General features: G+C 43.5%; 2 protein-coding genes across 11 annotated transcripts in view; both read left to right on the top strand.

The window, feature by feature from the left end:
- Positions 1–14,621, top strand: part of CPNE1 (copine 1) — a 797,848-nt gene that overhangs the window by 33,136 nt on the left and 750,091 nt on the right. The gene's annotated exons all lie outside the window — the stretch shown is intronic.
- The window catches only part of RBM12 (RNA binding motif protein 12), a 56,166-nt gene continuing 48,209 nt past the window's right edge, over positions 6,665–14,621 (top strand). The window contains exon 1 of the mRNA XM_069243854.1: positions 6,665–6,784. The gene's annotated coding sequence lies outside the window, so the exon portion shown is untranslated. The remainder of the gene's footprint in view (positions 6,785–14,621) is intronic.

Raw genomic sequence — 14,621 nt, 5'->3', positions numbered from 1 at the left:
ATCCACGGCTTGCATTATCAATTCAAGGTGTTACCGTTCGGGATAACAGCCCCAAGGGTATTCACAAAATGCCTTGCAGTAGTAGCCGCTCATATAAGGAGAAAGCACATGCACGTATTACCATACTTAGATGATTGGTTAATAAAAAATCAGCACTCAGCAACAGTGTCTTCACACGCAGTACGTTATAGTAACTCTACACAAACTAGGTTTTTCTATAAAATACCAAAAATCTCATCTACAACCATCCCAGATAAAACAATACTTGGGAGCAACACTCAACACACAAAAAGTGATTGCCACTCCAAGTCCGCAAAGGGTACACACGTTCCACAATATAGCATTAAACATGCAGCCAAACCAACACTATCAAGTGAGGTTTGTAATGAAACTCCTAGGCATGATGTCCTCATGCATAGCCATTGTCCCAAACACAAGATTACACATGCGGCCCTTACAACAGTGCCTAGCAAAACAATGGACACAAGCACAGGGTCAACTCCAAGATCTAGTGTTGGTAGACCGCCAGACACACTTCTCGCTTCAGTGGTGGAACCCTATAAATTTAAACCAAGGGCGGCCGTTCCAAGACCCAGTGCCTCAATACGTGATCACAACAGATGCTTCCATGATGGGGTGGGGTGCACACCTCAACCGGCACAGTATACAGGGACAATAGGACAATCAACAAAAACAACTGCACATAAATCATTTAGAACTATTGGCAGTGTTTCTAGCACTGAAAGCATTTCAACCACTGATAGCCCACAAACACATTCTTGTCAAAACCGACAACATGACGACAATGTATTACATCAACAAACGGGGGAACACACTCGTCACAACTGTCTCTTAGCACAGAAAATTTGGCATTGGGCAATTCACAATCACATTCGCCTAATAGCACAATACATCCCAGGCATTCAGAACCAGTTAGCCGACAATCTCAGTCGAGATCACCAACAAACACACGAATGGGAAATTCATCCCCAGATCCTACAAGATTACTTTCTACGCTGGGGAACACCAAAAATATACCTATTTGCAACAAAAGAAAATGCAAAATGCCAAAACTTTGCGTCCATATACCCACACCCTCAGTCCAAGGGCAATGCATTATGGATCAGTTGGTCAGGGATATTTGCTTACGCTTTTCTCCCTCTCCCACTCATTCCTTATCTGGTAAACAAACTGAGTCAAAACAGACTCAAACTAATACTCATAGCACCGACTTGGGCTCGCCAACCGTGGTACACAACACTGCTGGACCTATCAGTAGTACCTCACGTCAAATTACCAAACAGGCCAGATATGTTAACTCAACACAAACAACAGTTCAGACACCCAAATCCAGCATCGCTCAATCTAGCAATCTGGCTCCCGAAGTCTTATAATTTGGACACTTAGACCTTACACAAGAATGTATGGAGGTCATTAAACAAGCTAGAAAACCTACTACAAGACATTATTATTATGCCAACAAGTGGAAAAGATTTGTTTATTACTGCCACAATAATCAAATTCAACCACTACATGCTTCCGCAAAGGACATTGTAAGTTACTTATTACACTTACAAAAGTCTAAACTAGCATTCTCTTCTATTAAAATACATCTCACAGCAATATCTGCCTATCTGCAGATTACACATTCAACATCGCTTTTTAGAATCCCAGTCATCAAAGCATTTATGGAGGGATTAAAAAGAATCATACCCCGAGAACACCACCAGTACCTTTGTGGAACCTTAATATTGTATTAACACGACTCATGGAACCACCATTTGAACCCATGCACTCTTGTGAAATGCAATAGTTAGCTATTAGAAAGGCTACCTTCTAAGTTATCACATCACTTAGAAGAGTAAGTGAGATACAATCATTTACTATACAAGAACCCTTTATACAAATACATAAACATAAAGTGGTTCTCCGTACAAATCCCAAATTCTTACCAAAGGTTATATCACCATTCCACCTAAACCAAACAGTGGAACTCCCAGTCTTCTTTCCACAACCAGACTCAGTAGCCAAAAGAGCCTTACATACATTAGACATAAAAAGAGCACTAATGTATTACATTGAAAGAACGAAACAGTTTTGTAAACCAAAACAATTGTTTGTAGCCTTCCAGAAACCTCATGCATGTAATCCTATATCCAAGCAAGGCATTGCCAGATGGATAGTGAAATGTATTCAAACTTGCTATATTAAGGCAAAAAGAGATCTACCTATTACACCAAGAGCGCATTCCACTAGGAAAAAAGGCACCACAATGGCCTTTCTAGGAAATATACCTATGACGGAAATTTGTAAGGCAGCCACATGGTCTACGCCTCATACATTCAAAAAACATTACTGTGTAGATGTGTTAACAACACAACAAGCCACAGTAGGACAGGCTGTATTAAGAACATTATTTCAAACAACTTCAACTCCTACAGGCTAAGCCACCGCTTTTTTGGGGAGATTACTGCTTATTAGTCTATGCACAGCATGTGTATCTGCAGCTACACATGCCATTGAACAGAAAATGTCACTTACCCAGTGTACATCTGTTCGTGGCATGAGACGCTGCAGATTCACATGCGCCCTCCCGCCTCCCCGGGAGCCTGTAGCCGTTATAAGTTGAATGAAAATTGTAAATTTGTAAATAAATACTATTTTAATACACAATGTACATACATACTTACTCCATTGCATGGGCACATTTAGTATATTCACAACTCCTACCTCACCCTCTGCGGGGAAAACCATCTAAGATGGAGTCGACGCCCATGCCCAATGGAGCCGAAAGGGAGGAGTCCCTTGGTCTTGTGACTTGAAAAGACTTCTTTGAAGTAAAACAACTTGTAACACTCAGAGCCCAACACTAGATGGCAGGATAATGCACAGCATGTGAATCTGCAGCATCTCATGCCACGAACAGATGTACACTGGGTAAGTGACATTTTCCATATAGGAATTTGGGTATTATTCTTGGCTGTGCAATGTGCGTTCGTACATTCAACACAGGCATACAGTTTATTTCTGTTTTCACCCTAGCTTTAGTTAGTTAAACCCACAACTTACTACCTCACTCTACGCCACTCTGGCAAAGCCAATAGTTCTCACATAGGCGGGACCTATTTGCTTTGCCAATGCTTGTTTTTGACTGGTTTTCAGATGTGTAAGAAACATAATGACTCTATAAGCATTAGTTAGCCCTTAGCCATGTAAATTACACAGAACTGAAAGTGTACCTTTTGTGAATTGCCCTGATAATGTGTCTGACATTAATGGGATAAGCAATTTATTAAACTGTGAATCCTGTTCAAAAGAATAATACAGCCCTGTTCAGTCCCCCTGCGCGTCCTCATTTGAGCTTTCTAGAGCACTAACTAAAATTTCTCTAAATGCTTTATTTTACAGCTTTGGAGGCATCAAAATGACTTCAGAGATGGCACACTTCTAACATTAAATACAGAAGGTTAGGGCTCTAGTTGTTCATTGGAACAGCGTGGGGGCTGCAGCAGACCACTGTAGAATCAACTGACCGACTACTTCTTCTGTTCAATATACATGTTTTACTTTGTTCAATTTTCACATGCTTGAGTAAGATAGTGTAAATGTATAGAAAATGGGCTATCATTTTAGTTAACATCAATTCTGCCAGAATAGTTTTTTCAAAATTGATCAAATCTCAGCAAATGATGAGCATTTTTCACACTGTAAAATCTTAGACACCACACTTATTAAAATTGGTACCACAAACAGTTGATTTATATTGTAATAACTAAAATCTGTCATCACATTTTCTATCTGTATCTTATAGTGACTCTCAAAACCTGTCATTCACTACAATGCATGGTGGCCATGAAGCAGAATCCTGTAATGGCTGCCACTATGTTACCCATTCTCTAGCCATCAAGCAGGATGAGGATGCTCTGGGACCCCAACACATGCGCCTTTAGGGTCAGGATATGCTCACTCTGAACTGTTAATGATTTTTTCCAAATCATTTTCAGGACGCAGGGATCATGGCCCTGAGCCCTGTAATTGCTGCCTCAACATATTGTTAAGTTGTGGCCGGCCAATCAGGATTGACTAGTGCCCTGTGGTAACTATAACTCACGCCCCCACCATTCTCGGTTTACTCCACATATTACATTAGTCATGACATCTACTATGACATCCTTGATATCACTGAAATTATTGATGAGAAAACTGTGCGGGGGGGGTGGCCAGTTAGTTACCTTACAACACAAATTAGTTTCATGAGAAGTATAACTAACTGCTGAATTTCTTAGTTTTTTGTGTGTGTATGTGTGTGAAGTAATTTTTTGCGTTATTAAAGGTGAAAAAAATATAGGTATCTAGGGATGAGGATCTCGGGCAAAAAAAAGCAAGGTCCTGATTTGGCTGGCTGCAAACTGAGAGGAAAGTTGTGGCCAATATTTTGTTTGTCACTTGGGCTGGAAGTAAGGACAAAAAAGTGTAAAAACACATAAGGGGTCGGTATACGGGTATCCTGACCCCATAAGACGCATGGAAGGGGGGGTACCAGAGTGTGGGGTTAGTGCATAGGGGTTGTGGGGGGGTGGGGGTTGGGAGGGGTTGGGCGTATTAACGTGTAGTAATGATATATTACTTTGCGTTAAAAAAAACATAAAATTAAAAAAAAAAAAAAAAAAAAAGGTTACAGGGATGTTATAATTGGGTTCACGTTTTACCAACACAAAACCATAGAAATTCTCAGTTACTGTTATAATTATCCGAAGACTCTCTTGTGCCGTTTTGGTTACTTTAGTCTGCAAGTTGTAGTTTCATAAAATAACTAAGTACAAGCATAACTGCTGAATTTATTTTTTGTGAGTAAAACGTGAACCTAACGTTCCTGTAACATTTTATTTATTTTTAATGAAGGTGTGTGTGTGTTTATTTATGTAATAATGTGTGTGTGTGTGTGTGCGTGCGCGTGCGCATGTCTATATAGGTGTATGTATGTTTTGGCTAGGTTAGGCGTAATATCCTTGGCTGGGTGATACCTTAAGGATGAGTGGCGTGACACCCTAAATCAGAATTATTTGTGGTAGAAAAATGGAGAAGCATTTCTGGGGTTTGGTGGGGGGCATAGTATCAAGACCCTTGTTGTAAGAGCTGCAGATTGATTATGGTAAATCCTTTAATACGGCTTGCAGTTTAAACAGGGATAGTTTTACCACTTGATTTTGGGTTTCTGAAATTGAGATGGGAAATTACATCCTGTTTTTTTCCCTTTGTAAAACCAGGTTATAGCTGGTCAAATCTGTGCTGCAATAGGAGCTTAGTAGAATTTCGAAGGTTTAATAATTGCATACTAATCAGAATGTGAGTATGGTTTGCTTTGTCACTCAAAATTATACAAGTGTGAGGTGAAGGAGCAAGAGGCCAAGTTTGTTCTGTGGAGCAGGAAGCCATGTCCAGGCAATGTGAAGAAATGGATGGGGCAAGGTGAAAAATGTGTATGGCGACATGTCGGATTGAGATTGAGTGGGGTCTGTGTGGACTGGGAACCTGAGTTTCAAGTCTAGGATTTGTGGTATTGAAATTGTTGCATATTGATTAATTATAGTCTTTAATTCACAGTAGTCAAACAAAATGGACTAACATACCTGCTAATTGTTAAAGAATGTCCCAGATGACATGGAGCCAGTCAATACTGGTGTGGTTGTGCTGCAAAAATGTATATTCTGTGCGACAAGATGTTGTATTTTTATGCTTGAATTTGCTAATCCATTACTGTCTTGTGGAGTTTAGAGGGAGATTTTTTTAGGATTGATGGACTTACCTTTATCATGTACAATCCTACATGTGTGGATTGTTAGTGTTTTCTGTATCAATTGTTGAATAATAGACTTGAGCTACACCTTTTTGGTTTATTTTTTGAGATAGCAGAGGTTGAAGGACATTATGTTGGTCTACGGTTTGTCTCCTTGGTCTGTTTGCTACTGTAAAATCTTTTGAGGTCTTGCTTGTCTAATATCTACTGTGCATTCTTCCAGTAGTTGGAGTTGGCCGTTGCATCATCCCATTGTTTCAGATTTATTGAATATTTGTCACTCATTTGCTTGTGTCTTATTTGATGTCTTTATTATCAATTCTGTTTGTCCCCATTGAACATAACATTTTGGAACCGTGATTCGATGACTTGTATCTTTCTAAAGTTCGCATAAAGCAACTACTTATTTCTTTTCCTTTATGTACTCCATATCACTGCATAAGTTTTCTTTCTGTGTCTTGTGCTGCTTCCTCCTCATGTTCCTGCACTCTGGCAGAGATCAGAAATAAATTACAGCGTGCTGGGGTGCAGTTGATATAGGTGCCCCGAAGTCACAGCAGGGGTGGGACGGATCTGACTTGGAGCGACTTGACACCACCCATCGACATGGGAGGGAATTGCTATTAAAAAAAACAAAACAAAAACAAAACAAAAAAAAAACAACTTTTGGCTCCAGTCTTCCTTATGAAGAGTCACAAGGAGAGCAATCTGTGGTTAGGAAGGGTGTTTAACAGAAAGGGTGCTACAGAAGGTAAGTAACTTAATCATTAATTTTATATAGATTTAAAATAATAAATTCAGTTTTTATTCTTGATTCTATCAGATGTGTACTCTTATGTGACGATTTTGAATTTCTATTTCCTTTTTAGGTCAAGCGTGCAAGCGCTCTAACATGTTGTAACCTCTATGGGCTTTTAACCACGCCAACTGCACGTCCATCACGATCACTCGTTCGTGGGCTTGCCTTTCAAAATTCCTTTATCATTGGTAAATGCTTTGTTTGTCCCTCCTTGGGGCAGTTTTGCGAGCTAACTGCTTTTTCCTTTAGTGAGACTCCTTCGCGCACACGCTCATGACGGGCGTGGGGCTTTAAATTGGCTTTGTCATTTGTTATTTTCATTTTTAGTTTGTGGCAAGAAAAGTCCAGTTACGAATTTACAACGCTACCAGCTTTAACTCGAGCAAATACGAGACCCATTGCATTTGAAATGTTGGTTTTAACAATGGTTCTAGACAAGCAGTGCAAATCAGTAGCAAAGTATTCCTAGTTACTGTAAGGCAGGATTATCGCAATAATTTACTACAAATCTGTGCAGAAGAAGTTAATCTGCAACGCGCCGATTTGGTGGACCCAGCTGCTGGCATTTTTTTAGGTTGAGCATAGCAGCACACAAGCAATGCTCTTCTTGACATGTACTCTATTATGTGGGCTAGCTCACGCCTGCCACTTTCTATCCATGCCTGGGCCTGCCTTTTAAAAATCCCTTCATTTAGTTGGTAAATTAACCCACCTTGAGGATCTTTTGTTACCCCTTGGGGACTGACCCTTTTACAATGATTATTGCACAAACGGCCATGTACCTTAGTGTGGTGCACTATTATTGCTGCTTCACACTCTGCAGGATGTTGTTTCTTCCTCTTCCTTGTTTTCGGGTATCTTGTTGTTTCTTTGCGATTTTCTGTAGGAGACTTTATTATTATTATTTTTTTTTTTTTGCAGTTATGTAGCACAAATTCCACACCGGAGGTATCTAAGCGTTTTTTTTTTTTTTTTGCAGTTTTATATAACGCAGACTTGATACTAAGGTATTAGGGCACTTTACATGAGCACTGGTTACATTATACAAGAAAACGTTAAATTTTTGGTTGCAGGGGCAGAGTAAGTCATTTGCCCAGAATCACAGGATGTCAAGCCGGAACATGTCAGTTAAAGATTTCTCTTTATTAGTACCAGTTTAACGCTTGGCTACAAGAGTCTGCAACTAAAAAGTGACCTGATGATTTCTGCAAAGCATCTGCCTCTCTGCAGAATATGCCAGTCACAGAACTGCATCATTTCAGTGGCCCTTCCTCTTACTGACATGCACCAAGAGGAGCCACTGCATGCCTCATTTTGGCTGCATAAATGACCGTTATAATTGTTACGGAATTAGTTAAGTGATGGGGTTATGAAGAGCAATGCATCTTTATAACTGCCCTACATACAAATGATGCAGTCTAGGTTTCCAACACAGGAGTTAATATTTTCTTGTGAAGTACACATGTAAAACATGAATCCTATTTGACTTTTGAGGCACTCAATTTGTGGCTGGTGCAACATCCATTTATGCTTCAGACTTAGATACATCCCCTCTCAGCACCACCACAGCATTGACCTGTTTCAGAGCAGCAGTTCACAGCATCTTCAGTACAATCAAATAGTCCTGTCATTTGACCAGACTATTTCTGAACTTCTTCTTTGACTTTAAGAGGTCAGAGTGGATTCACTGCCTGAGAGGGACATGACTGTCTTAGCTTATTCTCATTGTGTATTCTACGACTACACACCAGAAGTACACTAATACTGTATGCTTTATATTTGTTGCATTTGGGGATGCACAAGTTCCCCTTCAGAGGGTATATTATTTATCCAAGATCTGTGGTTTAAGAAAGGTGCCTTATGGAGTCGCCTAGTAGTTAGGTCAAATTATTGCCCATTTACCTTGAAAACCTATACGGGGACTGCGCCATTGCACAGTTCTATTTTGCCTGAGGAGCTGAAAATTGCACCACTCTCTGGCCCATTTGTTCCAACAGAATGTCCATTGAATGACTGCACCAAATTAATTCTCACATGGTTTGTTCCAGCCTGCAATGGCACAGACCAGCTAAAGCTAAGCTAGACAAGCTAAAAACGATTGAACAGAATGTGCCTCACCATGTCTCCGAGTATTGTATACAATATTACAATTCACACAGAGCTGCGGGCCAGCTGGAAAAGGTCTGTGTTATTTCTCACTTACGGGTGTGCCACACAACCAAAGTGTGTCCAAAGTGAAAAGGGGACCAAGCATTAGCGTGATATTACAGAAGACACCACCACTGTGGTATCCATTGCCATTACAGTGACGTGTATGGTGGTCACCCTTGGCTAGATCAATGTCCACATCCTGGTCTGCAGGTAAATTTTGAATGCAAACCATTTCCCAGCACCTAATTGGGCACCATGAGAATTACTTGTCAAATGATTTCCCGGGAAGCAGGGAATTGGGCTAATGTGCCCAATTATCCGTTTCAGTCATTTGCATGTATAGGTTCATCTTTCTTGTGTAAATGGCTTAATTTACGAAAGTGGAATGTGAAGTTAAGCTTATAACTCAATTTACACACACATAATATAACACTTGTATTATGTAACATTAGGTTTGAGTAAATCTGCTCTCATGGGTGTGGAGTGTGCATTCCACGGTGGGGATGCCATAGAGTTTGTGCCCACTGACAAATGTATGAATTGGTAACTACTTAATGTTGTTACAGATAGGAGTAAGAGAATAAGGGGAAACTTTCCTAAAATTTGTGGAGGTGTAGGAGCTGTGGCTTCTCCACCAGGAAAAAAACATTTCTGGTGGAAAATTGGGGGGGGAAAAGTAAGAAAGGTAACTCTTAGTAATTTTTTTCTCATATGAAATTGTTTTACATGAGCAGTTAAGTACGTGTAGCTGCTTAGGATTGCGAGTACTTCTGAAAAGTTGTGACTGTTGCACGCTCCCATGATTACTTCTGGAATTCTTTGAGAATTCCAAAACCAGAAAAAAACATCCCCCCCTTAATGTAGGAGTAGACTGTAGGTTTTCTTAGTGAATGTGGCCCATTGTTTCTGGGGGGGAAAAACACACACACAAGCGTAGAACAAAACTTGAGGAGCCATGACTCCAGGCTGGGTGGCAGCCCAGTGACCCCTCCTCCCTGTAAATATTTCTTACTGTTTCACTTCTGTAATTCTAACTTGCCTTTTAAAACGAAGCTGGTGATTTTTGGTCAGGCAGTCTTTGTTTTCTTCCGTACACAGAAGTTTGGCCTAATTTGCTAGTAGTTTGTCTTTGCATTCTGAAATAGACATCTGTGGCTCGGGTTGCAAGGCCATGGCTGCTATATAGCATTTTCGGGCTCTGTAACTTTCCACTTCATAATTTGTATGGGACTAAAGTACTTTCTTTTCAAATTTTTTGAACACTAGATTTTTCTACTTACTGGAAATGCTTGCTTTGGGCCTGTCGTCGTTCTCCTTGTTCAGAGAGGAGATACATCGGTGACCTCACGAGCTGATAGCATGAGTGGCCAGTTTATATAAAACATGAGGTGACGCAGGAAACAATGCACTGCATAGGAGTTTTTTTTAAATTTCATTTTGATGATGCAGTTCTTATGTGCTATATACATTATATAGGTATACGTTGAGGTTATTAGAACACTTTATTGCATGTCATTATAAAGCACTTGTGTGCATTGAAGGACTGAAAAGGCAGGATCCATGCCAGGCTTGCATGGTAACCACTCTGTAAATAAGTACCATATAAATTATTTTCAGTTTTTCTTTTGTGGGTTAGCACAAGCATGCTTTGACTGGCAAACTACAGTATCTATCAAGCGACTGAGCTTCAGTGCCTTCGAATTTGGAGGATGCTTCTGCCAGACTTGACCTGGACCCTAAATTTGAAGCCACTAACACAGCAAGCTACTGCAGATATGCTGAAATGCGCTCCTCCCCCCGAATCTTTTCGGTCACATAACTCTTTTCAAAATGATGGTCCTTCCAATGATTTAAAAAATATATATTTTTCCGAATGTATTGTTTCCACTGACTCGCTACTGGTTCTGCTCTTCGGATAGGACCATCAAAGGTTTCCTCTGGCAGGGAAATAGACATCGTATAGTATTGCAGTATTGTCGGAAAGGCTTGTATGATGGGGGATTGGGCATGACAAATCTGTCTGTATTACTTGGCGACTTGGTTGGATCCAGTTTATAAATTAGACTTGAACACATTGACCTTTTCTCAAAGACTTTTTTTTTTGATAAAGAAATTTTTATTGATTTTGCACGAAAACAGTAGTAAATACAAATCAACATGATGCCAACGGGCATTTAAACAATGATGGTCGAATCCTAGGTCCCCCCCCACACTTTGTTGATACATACAATATACAATCCTAAAACCTAAAAGCCTGCCGTGCCCTCCCACCTCCCCCATATCTTGTTATGCTTATTCAAACAACCTCTGGCCTCATATATAAGTTTCTCACGCTGCGCACACCAATCCACCCCCCGTCTCCACTTAATCAGTGTCGGCGCATTCTTTGCCTTCCACTCTGTCATTATATCCCTCTTGGCCACCAGGCATGCCATCCCTAAAAAGGTCCGGTCTGATCTTCTCAGCCCAGTGTCACCCATGACCCCCAGGAGGAGGGGCACTGGCAACCTCTCCACCTCCTCTTGTAAGACCCCAGAAATCTCCTGCACAACCGCCCCCAGTAGGCCGCTATTATCGGGCATGCCCATACCATGTGGAAGAAGTCAGCTGTGGGGCTCCCACAACGTGTGCATTCCGCCGAGGAGCGGAGGCCCGCTTTGTGTAGTTTGTCGGGCGTGAGATATGCGTCATGCAGAAAGTAGGTTTGTATTAACCGGAGGCGAGTGGCCATTGTAAGGGAGCGCGGGGCCATCAGTGCTTCTGTCCAATCCGTGTCCTCCATGGGACCCACCCAATCCTCCCACCTCCTGCGAAGTCCTCCCAGGGGGCCCGCCGCGACGGTAGTTAGGGTGCAATATATCTGGGAAACCCCTCCTCTGCCCAGGTTTCCCATCAGAGCTTTGGCTTCCATGGGGCTATGCTCGGGGATGATGTCTCCAGACTGTATGTGGACTAGTAGGGCATGGCGCAACTGAAGGTATCGGTAGAACTGTGTCTTGTTCAAGGCGTATTGTTTCTGGAGGTCCTGAAAGGACCGCATATGTGACCCTTCCCAGATATCACCCAGAGTGGAGATACCTATGTTGTCCCAGGTCTGAAGGCCCTCTAGGCCTGCCACATGTTCCAACTGCCTCCCGTGCCATAGCGGGGTCTGTTGGGTAAGGCGTCCCCACCACCCCGTCACTTTCTGAGCTGTCCGCCATCCCTGTAGCACCACTTGGGTTACATCTGGGGTATCTCGAGGGATCGGATTCCCATAAAGGGTGCCGAAGATCTGTGGGTAGCCCATTGTTTGTAGTTCTAGTTTGTATGCGGGGTCTGACCAACCACCTACCACCCAGTCATTAATTACAAGTGTGTGCATCGCTAGCTAGTAGTATTGGATATTGGACATGCCTAAGCCCCCCTCGTATATGTCTCTCTGACATGTTTTAAGTGACAATCGTGCGCGAGTTCCGCCCCATATGAATTGGCGTGCTAAGGAATCCATCTCTCTGAACCATTTCCTGGGGACGGGAAGTGGGAAGTTCTGTAGGAGGTATAGGAGCCTGGGGAGGATCATCATCTTGTACAGCGCTATTCTGCCAAGTAGATTCAGGGGAAGCACCTTCCAGCGCAGGAGGTCGAGCTTGATTTTCTTTGTTAGTGGCGTGATATTAAGTTCCCATGCTAACTCGGGAAGAAGTGAGATATGTATTCCTAGGTATTTGAAGCTGTTTCTCCGAACTGGGATGTTTTGTTGCCAGTCTATACAGTCGTGAGAGCGGTGTAGGGGGACTAGCAGGGACTTGGCTGGGTTCAGGATCAATCCTGAGGCTTCTGTGAAAAGTCTCAGGATTTCTAGGACGCGCGGGCCGCTTTTGGGTGGGTTGGAGATATACAGAAGAACATCATCTGCGTATAATGCCACTCGGTCTTCCGAACCGATGGGCCAGTGCCAGCCCTCAATCAATGGGTCGTTTCTCAGTAGTATCGCCAAGGGTTCTATTACTAGCGCAAAAAGTAGAGGGGATAGCGGGCATCCCTGTCGCGTTCCACGGCCAATGGGGAACGGGTCGGAGACTACTCCGTTCACCCGGACTCGGGCAGTCGGATTAGAGTATAGGAGTTTCACTAGTCCTCTGAATTTCGGTCCGAGCCCATTTTTATGCAGGACCTGTTCGAGGTAAGACCAATCCACCGTATCAAAGGCCTTTTCAAAATCAAGTAGAAGTAGTGGCAAGTATTTGTGTGACAGAGTTTGGCGGTGCGCCAAAGCCAGATGTAACCGCCTGATGCAGTGCCTGGTACTACGGGTAGGCATGAAGCCACATTGGTCAGGGTGAACCAGAGTGGGCATTACCTCCTTTAGTCTGGAGGCAAGGATCGAGGAGAGTACCTTAATTTCGACATTTAGGAGCGAGATGGGCCGGTACGCTGAGCAGTGTCGTGAAGGGGGCTGGGTTTTGGGGATCACCACAATTGTCGCTTGGTCAATCTCAGTGGGGAAGCGGCCTTGGTTTTCAGCTTCGTGGTACATATTAAGTAGGTGGGGACCCAGGATGTCCCTGCATTTACTATATAGTTCTGCTGGGAAGCCGTCCGGGCCTGGGGTTTTGCCCGTTGCCAGGCTAGATATTGCACTGCCAATCTCAGCAAGGGTAATGGCCTCCTCCATTCTATTTCTCGCCTCTGGGGACACCCTTGGAAGGGTAATATCGTTTAGTAGTGGGGTCTCTCTCTCTCAATGGGGGGGGGGGGGGGGGGGGGGGGGGCGGCGTGGGTGCTTGGCATATAGACGCGTATAGTAGGAGGCGAAGCTCTGTGCAATTTCTGCAGATGTTTTAACAAGGGAGCCCGAGTCCTCTATGATCTCGGGTATAATTCTGCCAGCCATGGGGCGGGTGGCTAGCCAGTGCAGCAGTTTCCAGTTTTTATCCCCCCCATCCATATATTCGGGCTGCTGAGGCTCTCCACATGTGTTTGGCCGACTCCAGCATCATATGTTTGATATCCTCTCTCACCCTTGTCAGTCGCCTCATGGTAGAGGCCGAGGCCGAGTTTACATGCTGGCGTTCCAGTCTTAGAGCCTCGGTTTCCATTACAGAGATCTGGGAGTTCTGGTCCCGCTCACGGGACCGAAGAATGTGTTTGGCGTGCCCTCTAAGAGTAGCCTTACAAGCGGCCCATATTATTCCCGGGGATTGAACCGAACCTACGTTAAGTTCAAAATATTGACTGAGGTGATTCCTGAGCTCCTGCATGTAATCTTTATCCTGCAGGTGCCAAGCGTTCAGGCGCCACATAGGCCGTTTGGTGGGGTCTACTCCGCATAGTCGGATACTTATCGGCGCATGGTCCGAGACCCCTCGGGGGAGAATCTCTGCCCCGGTGATGTTTAAGAAGTCCAGAGCGGGCATAAACACAAGGTCTATTCTGGATTGCGTCTGGTGGGCCGCGGACGTGTGCGTGTACTGGCGCTCTCTGGGGTGCCAGGTGCGCCACACCTCGCACAGGCCGAGGCTTTCCGCCCAATTGCTTAGGGCTGAAGCCCTCTGAGATCTATTGGTGGTGATTTCCCCAGATATGTCCAGAGTTGGGTCAAGGACCGCATTGAAGTCGCCCCCCCAGTAGGGTGGTCCCTTGGGGAAGTCCTGAGGTCACTCGGTGGAGCGAAAGTAGGAAGGTGTCAAGCCCCGCTGGAGGGGCGTAGGCACATACAAGGTTTAACGGGTGTCCCTGAAGAGTCCCTGTGACTACTACGAATCTACCCTGTGGGTCGGACTGCGTGGCTGCGATCACCATGGGTAAAGATCGGTGCAGTAGGATAGCCACCCCTCTAGAGCCTCTGGAGAACCCTGCGTGGTATACTCTATCATATCCTCCTCGCGTGAG

The sequence above is a fragment of the Pleurodeles waltl genome, chromosome 7 (assembly GCF_031143425.1).
Source record: "Pleurodeles waltl isolate 20211129_DDA chromosome 7, aPleWal1.hap1.20221129, whole genome shotgun sequence".
NCBI classification, from domain to species: Eukaryota; Metazoa; Chordata; class Amphibia; order Caudata; family Salamandridae; genus Pleurodeles; species Pleurodeles waltl.
Note: the sequence above shows the minus strand (reverse complement) of the source record. Positions and strands in the feature narration are given on the sequence as shown.